The sequence below is a fragment of the Bidens hawaiensis genome, unplaced genomic scaffold (genome assembly GCF_021521415.1).
Source record: "Bidens hawaiensis isolate Kalapana, Puna unplaced genomic scaffold, B.hawaiensis_p1.1 tig00009196_1, whole genome shotgun sequence".
NCBI classification, from domain to species: Eukaryota; Viridiplantae; Streptophyta; class Magnoliopsida; order Asterales; family Asteraceae; genus Bidens; species Bidens hawaiensis.
The window spans coordinates 1,077,520-1,087,284 of NW_027491680.1; the positions used below are offsets into that span (position 1 = coordinate 1,077,520).

Below are 9,765 nucleotides of genomic sequence, written 5' to 3' on the forward strand. Positions count from 1 at the left end.
ATGGGAGGCAATATAATAAATTTCATATCCATTTTCGAACTGTAGGAAATATTGACATTTAAAGTTAACTAATATTTTATGATCGTTTACTTTTTGAAACCTTGTGCAAATGAACTACATTAATCAATTTATTTATTTTTTTAATTTTCTTCTATTAAAAAAGAACCTAGTACCATCGTACAACTAGTCAACTATCATCTCTATATAACGACCACCATTTCTACGGATTTTCCCATCTTCCGGTGTCTCCATAACCCTATCTAACGCCACCATGTCTTCCACCGGGGGTAGCAAGCGATTCTCCAACGTCTCCACCCCTAGCGGCAGCAAACGAAACTCAAGCGTTGCCAACATCGAAGAAGATGAAAACAGTGAACAAATCCATTCCGAACAATTCTCTGATCACGTGCTTCCCGAAAGCCAACTCCCAGCTGGCTTGAAGCGTCATGATTCCTTAGATATTGAGTCCGCTAAAATTCGTGGCCACCATGGTCATCACAACACAAAGGTTAGTGCATACTCACCGTATATTAATGCAAACAAACATACCTAGTAGAAATATAATGAAATGGTGTGGTAGGGTCTGAGGATAGTGAAATGATAGCAAACCTTTCCCTATACCAGGAGACCGATTAATGTAACAAAACAAAAATCAAATTAAAAATTATTAACATCACTAATAATTAATATTGTATGTGGCCTGATTAATTAATATCTATAATTTTGTGACGTTTAGTAGTTAGTCACTAATTATTTTGTAATATGATTTTGTTTGAAGGATTGGGGAGTGATACTTAGACTTGCTTTTCAAAGTATCGGAGTAGTTTATGGTGACATCGGGACATCACCGTTGTATGTGTATTCAAGTACTTTTACTAACGGGATCAAACACCCAGATGATATCTTGGGCGTTCTATCACTCATCTTTTACACGATCACTATAATTCCAGTACTTAAATACGTTATAATCGTCTTACGTTCTAATGATAATGGCGATGGTAAGCATTTTTTCCCCTTGTTGCTTTTGTTTATTTGTTAAATTGGGAAGAATGGTTATTCATTAAAGAATGTTTATTTTGTTTATAGCTAATTTGATTTATTTAATATATTTATTTAATTAAAACCTTGTTGAATTTTCTAAATCTATGATGATAAATAATCAGAGAAAAGAAACAGCTTTATATATATTTGAATTCACAAATAATTTGATCCATGATAGTTGATTGGGTAACATTTCTAAAACACATGTCATGAGTCCCTAGATAATGATACTTATAGTGTGTTTTTCTTGGGTAACAGGAGGTACATTTGCATTATACTCGAAACTGTAGTATGCAAAGGTAGGTTTGATACCGAGCGAGCAACTAGAGGACAGAGAGGTCTCGAATTATCAACTTGAGTTGCCGGGCAAACAAAACACAATATCTACAAAGCTTAAGAAAACTCTCGAACATAGCAACTTTGCCAAGTTTGCTCTTTTGTTTGCTGCCATGCTCGGGACTTCCATGGTCATTGGTGATGGCATCCTGACTCCTTCCATCTCTGGTGATTGCTTTTACCCCTTTATTCTTATTTATTTTTTTGAAAAAAGTTATTTTCATGTTCCAACGTCGATGTATTGTAGCGTTTTTAATATGTTAACTTTTCTATATAGTATTATCTGCGGTATCGGGACTGAAGGAGGCAACTGATGCGATGACAGAAGGTAACATTTAAATTTGAACATGTTAACATAACATGTTTTTTTTAATATTAAATTATTATATAGTTCTACTTTTGAAAGATGTTTCTAAACTAAACAAAAAAACAAAAATAAAAAGCAGAACATACATATTTTGGAATGAGTGGTGGGTGTGTTTAAATATGATAATCCAGTTACTACCAAAGGCATAATAATAAATGTATAGTGTTCTGCATGATTATTTGATCCTTATTATGAAATGATAAATATATATCAATATCCATCATTTATCTCTTAATGCTTAATATATAATTAGTATTTATGTGATTATGTCGCATCAAGTTTAAATTACATCTAATAGCTATAAGATGATAAAACTTTGAACGTTATGATCCAAAACCATGGAGATGATAAAACACCTTGCTTTGGGTCTAAGATTGGTTTTAGCAAAATGGATAAAATGAAAAAATAAAAGTATTTATTAAAATAGGTTTGACGTTCAGGTTAACGCCCACTATACACGGTCTTATCCTTCATTATTTTTTTTTCAATCAACCCATTATTCTTTCTATTTGAATTATTTTTTAACAATTAATTTGGAAATGCACTGATGCAGGAAGGATCGTCATTATATCAGTAATAATCTTGATAACTTTATGTTGATCAGTTTCTATAATCGATGATATAATGTAAACAAGGAAATATGTAATACCTGATAGTCCAGTGATGTTTGAGATTGACATCTTCTTAATCTGATCGAGTTCCCCTTTAGGGTGTATGGTTAGGATGGAGATTAGGTGTTCTTGATGAACACGATTTGAGAGAGAGAGGTAGGGGATGATTCTTATGGTGTTATTATTCATCATTAGTTATTAACCTCTCTAATAAGCTCTCTATATATACACCCAAGGGGAAACCCTATTAATGTTAGTAAGGGTAATTCCGTCCATCAAGGATTTACCAGTTATAAACATAAGGTTATTTAGGTCAATGATCAATAATAAGATAAATAATTATAAGGGCCATATATAAAATATATATATAAAATATATATTTATTCTAACATTCTCCCACTTGGCCTAGTAATTATTTATTATGAGCATTAGATTAGTCTGATCAGAGGTTAATACTCATTTTAGTTCTAAACCCAAATTGCAGCAGAGAAATACAGTCGTTGAATCAATATTCGACTCAGGACCCCCATTAATCATACTACAACTCAAATTTAAAACCTAACTTTAGGATCAAATTGACAAATAAGCCCTTACCGTTGATTTGTATAATTAGTGTCTATACGTCTTTAGGCATGCATGAACGTATTTAGAGACACAACAAATTTTCAACGTATGAGGAAAAATTAATACTTAATCATTCATAGTACGATACGCAGTTGCGCTTGGTCATTGGTAAAACCCGTCTCTATTATTGGCCATTTAGGAGACTTATGGGTGACAGACCTTTAATTAGTGGATCCATAAGCATATCATGAATGCATTCGATACAAAAGTTTAGTTTCCTCTATTTGTTCTTAAGTCATAAGCGAACAATAATTTAGACTTGTATCGAATTCTAATGCAGCTCCGCTTGAACTGTTACTGTTCAAGAAATAAGGGTAGCTGACTTTATCACAATAAGTCTTCAATATTGGATTTATATGAAGTTAATAAATTATGAGTCAATTGATAAAGTTTTCCAACAACATTTAGTGACACGTTGCGTTATGATCAGCAACATATTATGTCATTATAACTTAGGTCGTTGTTATCAGTTAGTTAGGACTCCTTCATGAGATAGTAATGTCTGCTGACATAAGGATATACCCAGAAGTTGACAAAGTTAGAATATTAGTAGTCAACCGTTTTTTTTTTTTTAGTTTTCACTTCTTCTTCTTTAAATTATTGTGTCTCGTTTCTTAGAGATATTGTGATATTTTATCAGATGCTTCACAATAGAAATAATTAGTCTAGTGTTTAGCAATGTGACCAATATCTAAACGAGTATAGATTTGAACCTTCTTAAGGCATCTAATTAATGATGCATAAGGAAATAATCTCATTTATCCTATTAGCCTCTAAAGGAGAGCAATATTGTATATTACAAGTGTAAGGACCCGTTTCATGTAAAACATATAAAACTAATGAGTCTATCTAGGTGTATTTTGATAACTATTAAATAAGAGGTATCTCCGAGATTGATTAGGTCAAGATATGCGTTAACAATACTTTGACTCATGTAACATATACTTGTCAAAAGAATGTCATCTATATAAGGACAAGTTTACATTAGTTGCTCCCACTCATCTTGAGGTAGGTAAATCAATCCACTTAGTTCTTGATGAAGAGAGTTGCATTATGATTTCATTATTGATTCTTGCATCAACCCATACATGGATTTTATTGACTTACAAACTAAGTGTTCTTAACCTTCAGTTTAGAACTTACAGGTTATTTTACGAACATGTAGGCCAGTGTTAGGGAAAGTTGTTTTAATGTTCATGTAATGTAGCTCTAAATTATTATAAGCTACTAGAACAGTGATGATCCTCAATGTAACCTTTTGTAAGACAAGGAACTAGGTTCTTTGATAATTTATTCCCTCTTGAGTATACCTTTATCAATCAATCATACCTTTAGTGTATTAACGTTATTCATTCAGATTTAGTTTAGTAATGACTACCTTTTAGGTAATTCAACCAAATCCCAAACGTTATACTATTTTAGAAGATTGATTGATACTAATGGTTTAATTAGAAGAGGTAGGATCATTAAACCTTCCAAAATCCATTTAATCTTTAGTCAGGTAGGATACATAATCATCAAAGTTAGTAGGCCTTTGAGACCTAGATGACCTCCTGAGTTGATTATTGGGTTTATAAGGAGTTTCATATTTTCAGGTATATTAGGAGCAATATTAGTTTCTAAGTATGTAAGAGTTGGTGCAGTATGGTGTACAAGAGGTGTAATCGGAGTTAAAGTAAGCGACAATCTCTCCCCCCCGCGTCTTGTACTTAGCCAAGTTATGATAAGGACTTTTACTGCTCCTACTGACCTTAGAAATATGTAAGAATTCAGCATGCTTAGGGTCAACATCAGAAGACCAATAAATTCTAATTGAGGATTATATTAATTAGTCTTGGTAAGAAATCTAAGTTTTCCCATATTTAGGTATCCAACAAAATTTGTTAGGAGTAGCATTAAATGTTAAGGAGACAAGATATAATGGAGCAGTGTCTTATACAAGGGATGTTTTATGAGGTAGATTAAGTTGTTTCTCCCCCATCTCTTGCATATAAGGACACTCAGTGCTCCCACTGATCTTTTAGGCCTCTAAAACTCCATACAAGTTTTGGCGATTCATGTCATAGGAAACTTTCATACAGTTTAGACTTGATTTCCTTATTGTCCATATTTCATAAGAAATTTTAAGGACATATTTAGAAGGAATACTGATAAGTATATATGAATTGATTTCTTTAAAGAACTTGTCAAGTAGGAAACAGATTAGATACAAGTTGATATTCTTCTAAGCTCCACTAATAGCAGTGAATTTTAACTTATGGTGGACCTCACTTACTCCCTTTATCCAGTTTATATTTAGGGCATTTAACACATGCTTTCAAATCACTAAGAATGAGATTTAATGGCAATTCATCCTTTGTCAACCGAGTCATGATTTCTCATGAAAATTTTGGTCTTAATGGATGAAGTACGTAAGTCTCATTTATCTTTTGTTAAATTCTCATTTCTATGATAACAAAAGGTTGTGAAATTTGTAGCATCGCTTAGTTTTATCTTATAAGGTTTCTATTCAGATAATAACGACCGATAATATGATAGTTTTAGTTAGTAGTGACTTTGTTTTGGTCATTTAAAACCTTATAACTGTCAAAATGTAGCTTTAGTATTGATACTAAATTCTGAGTAAACTCTAGAATGTTTAAGGTATCATAAAGCTTAATACAAAACAGCTTTTATGGTTCTTACAACCTTAACATTAAATGAGTCACTGACTCTCATCTTAATTATTATCGATTTCTGATAAGGAAACGTATAAAACTAAACTCAACTAACATGTGTTAATAGGGATATTAATATTAGTGGAGTTAAATATCATTAATTGGTAACTACCTTTCTTAGCCAACTGTTCCCTTGAGGTATGGATAGTCTCTTTGCTCGTGCCTAGTCTAATGGCATGATTTTGCAGTGAGACTTTCCCTTTGAGAACTTAGAGCTGGAAGCAGTGACTTGTATTTTGTTTCAAGACTTTAGAACTATCCTCTTTTAAGGTTTAGTGGTAATAAGGTGAATAACATTTGATTTTCAATTTTAGGCATTCCTTTTCCTGTACATATATTGCTAGCAACACACTCAGTTTCCTTTAGTACTTCTGAGTGTTATAGTTGATTCTTAAGGCATCTAATTGTACTGGTGGAAAAGTAATACACTGAAAAGACTTCATTAAGTTCCATGTATAAGCTCTCAGTTTATGGGTCATGGAATTAAATATTAGGATGTATTCACAAATGCCAATTAACCTTTTTATTTAGAATTAGAGTGTTTTGCATGCATCTTAGGAATTGTTTTGATTCTATTATTTCCATAGAAAAAAAAAAAAAACGTTAGTCTTAGGAATTTTAGAATCCGTAATTGCTCACCTGATAGGAATCATGTAAGGAGTTCTTGATTATCATAAGAGACATATTTATTTATCCCACTGATTATGCTCAAGTGTTTTTCTGTAATACTTTTATCAGAATGAGCAGTAAGAATTTCAAGTCTTTAAGGATAATCAAGACTCAAAAGGGCAAATTTTATAAGACCCTTTTAGAAGCAAAACTCTTCTTAGGTTTTGTAATAAGAGTGGATGATTTAGGTTTGAGATTCAAACTTTATAGAAGAATTTTAGAGTGATTTATGTTATGGGTAATCTAAAAAGGCAGACTGAAATTAGGATCATTAATGAAGGATCATTAATGTAAGGATCATTATGAAGATGTGATAATTTTAAGTATAACACCAAAATTAATTTTATTATACTTAAATAAAATAGATCACCGTTGGGCAGAAAATGTATTATCTAAGTATAAAATTCTTGTGCGAAAATAATTGTAACAAATCACCGTTGGGCAGAATTGGAACAATCAAGTTGTTATGCACAAGGTAAGTTTGCAATACATAAATGTAACAAATCACCGTTGGGCAGAATTGAGACATTTAAGGTATTTAAGGCAAAGTTAATGTCATTTGAGTATCTAGCAATTTTAGGATACTCATCTTTTAGATGACTATGCTTAGTTAGACTAAAACAACTTTGTTAAGCTACCACATCACCATGGGCAGAAGTGAAATTATGAAGTGTTGTTTAAGTTAAGCAAAACCAAAGTCATGCGAATGTCTGATAATGTTAGGACATACACTTTTAAGTGACATACTTAATTAGACTTAAATAACAATATTAGGTTACACATCACCGTTGGGCAGAAGTGAACTATAAGTGTTATTTAAGTTAAGTAATTTAACGGAGCAGGGCCCCTTAATCAGTTAGGTTATATATAAGGGTTTCTGATCATTTCGCAACATGTAAGATATAAGTAAAGTTGCGATTTCTTCGAAGTGATGTTGCAAATTTGGTTAGGGGATTTTAGATGTTGCGAACAGTGCAGTCATAAGTAATGTTGCGATTGATGTTTTATAAGAGATGTTGCGAATGATGTTGTTATGAGAGATGTTGCGAATGGAGTTGTTGTGATGTAATCAGCATTGTTGCGATTTAAAGCACTCGCAACATAATTGTTGCGATTAAGAGTACTCGCAACATCCTGTGATTTTATGGGCTGATCGCAACATCAATAGGTAATACTCGCAACATCTTGCAAAATTAGCTCGTCGCAACATCTTAAGTAATACTCGCAACATCTTAAGGTTCGCAACATTAGTGACTTTTCGCAACATATGTCCCTTCGCAACATTCTGTGATGCTAGGTTCTGATCGCAACATAATTAGTGGACATTCGCAACATGTTACTCGCAAGATAATATGTAATTCTCGCAACATCATGCGATTTCGCAACATTTCATTTGTTGCGATTAGAGTCCAGTTGTTGTGAATAGATGCCTTGATTCGCAACATTGGCAGAATTCGAAAAGAATAATCAACCTGATAACCTTTTCCTAATTTTAAGGGATTTGGGAGATTCTGTTATAAAGTTTTAGATTATCTCAAAATTTAATAAGATTTCAAAATTATATCTTTTATCTTATTTAAAAGATTTTGAAATTAAACTTAGAGATAATATTATCTCTTTAAAGTTTTAGATTATCTCTAATTTTAATAAGATTTCAAAATTATATCTTTTATTTTATATTAAAGATTTTGAAATTAAACTTAGAGATAATATTATTTCTTTAAAGTTTTAGATTATCTCTAATTTTAATAAGATTTCAAAATTATATCTTTTATTTTATTTAAAAGATTTTGAAATTAAACTTAGAGATAATATTATCTCTTTAACAGATTTCATTTTCCCAAGTTAATCCTAATTAAGGTTAGTTTTCGAAAATTATGATGTTCTTCAAGAACATCTTCGAAAAAAACAAGAACAGTTTCAAGAATTTTACGAAACTGTTTTCGATTATATTATCAGATTTAATACTGGAATCGAAATCTGAAAGTTTTGTAAAACAGATTTCGAAAATAATCAGGTTTTTATAATGAACAGGTTTTAATCAGACCTAACAATTCGTTAGAAGTAATACGAACATCAGATCAATCAGTTTTATGATGATGATCAAAACCGTAAACATAAGGGTTTTAATCAAAAACTCGTTTCCTATTTTAATTCCAGTTTTTATGGACATCGAAGAAACTGATTAATCAACATCATGCTCTGATACCACATGTTGATCAGTTTCTATAATCGATGATATAATGTAAACAAGGAAATATGTAATACCTGATAGTCCAGTGATGTTTGAGATTGACATCTTCTTAATCTGATCGAGTTCCCCTTTAGGGTGTATGGTTAGGATGGAGATTAGGTGTTCTTGATGAACACGATTTGAGAGAGAGAGGTAGGGGATGATTCTTATGGTGTTATTATTCATCATTAGTTATTAACCTCTCTAATAAGCTCTCTATATATACACCCAAGGGGAAACCCTATTAATGTTAGTAAGGGTAATTCCGTCCATCAAGGATTTACCAGTTATAAACATAAGGTTATTTAGGTCAATGATCAATAATAAGATAAATAATTATAAGGGCCATATATAAAATATATATATAAAATATATATTTATTCTAACACTTTATTCATGGTTCAAAGATTTGGAACCGATAGAGTTGGCTACAGTTTTGCCCCCATCATTTGCGTCTGGTTCTCACTCATTGGTGGAATTGGTGTGTACAATTTCATAAAGTTCGACCCTTCAGTTGCTAAAGCCATAAACCCTAAATACATCATCGATTATTTCAAACGAAATGGTAAAGACGGATGGATTTCGCTTGGTGGAGTTGTTCTCGCAATTACAGGTACAAACTTGTCGTACTTGTTTGATTTTGTTACAGTTTTTGTTAATCCAGTTTGATTGCAACAGGAACCGAGGCCATGTTTGCTGATCTTGGACATTTTACTGTGAAATCCATACAAATAAGCATGGGTTGTGTGGTTTATCCGGCTCTAATCACAGCGTATAGCGGTCAAGCATCTTGGCTAAGAAAACACCAGGACCAAGTGGCAGACACGTTTTACAAATCGGCTCCAGATGCGTTGTACTGGCCAGTGTTTGTGGTGGCGGTTATGGCTGCGATTATAGCAAGTCAGGCTATGATATCCGGGACGTTTTCCATTATCAAACAATCTCTTTCGTTAGGGTGTTTTCCTCGTGTTCAAGTCTTGCATACATCACATAAGTATGAAGGGCAAGTTTACATACCGGAAATGAATTATCTTCTTATGATTGGTTGTGTTCTTGTAACTGTTTCGTTCAGAACTACCGAAAACATCGGCCATGCTTACGGTAAGAAATTAATCTACAAGTTTTCTTTCATGAAAACCTACTATCTATTCAATCACTAATATTGGC

General features: G+C 32.3%; 1 pseudogene across 1 annotated transcript; it reads left to right on the forward strand.

The window, feature by feature from the left end:
* The first annotated feature begins 271 nt into the window (after window positions 1–271).
* LOC143531653 (potassium transporter 5-like) lies at window positions 272–9,758 on the forward strand (annotated as a pseudogene). Its single transcript, XR_013135055.1, has 7 exons — window positions 272–508; window positions 779–998; window positions 1,300–1,545; window positions 1,655–1,705; window positions 2,298–2,337; window positions 8,988–9,211; window positions 9,277–9,758. The product of XR_013135055.1 is annotated as a potassium transporter 5-like (transcript).
* The last annotated feature ends 7 nt before the right edge of the window (window positions 9,759–9,765 follow it).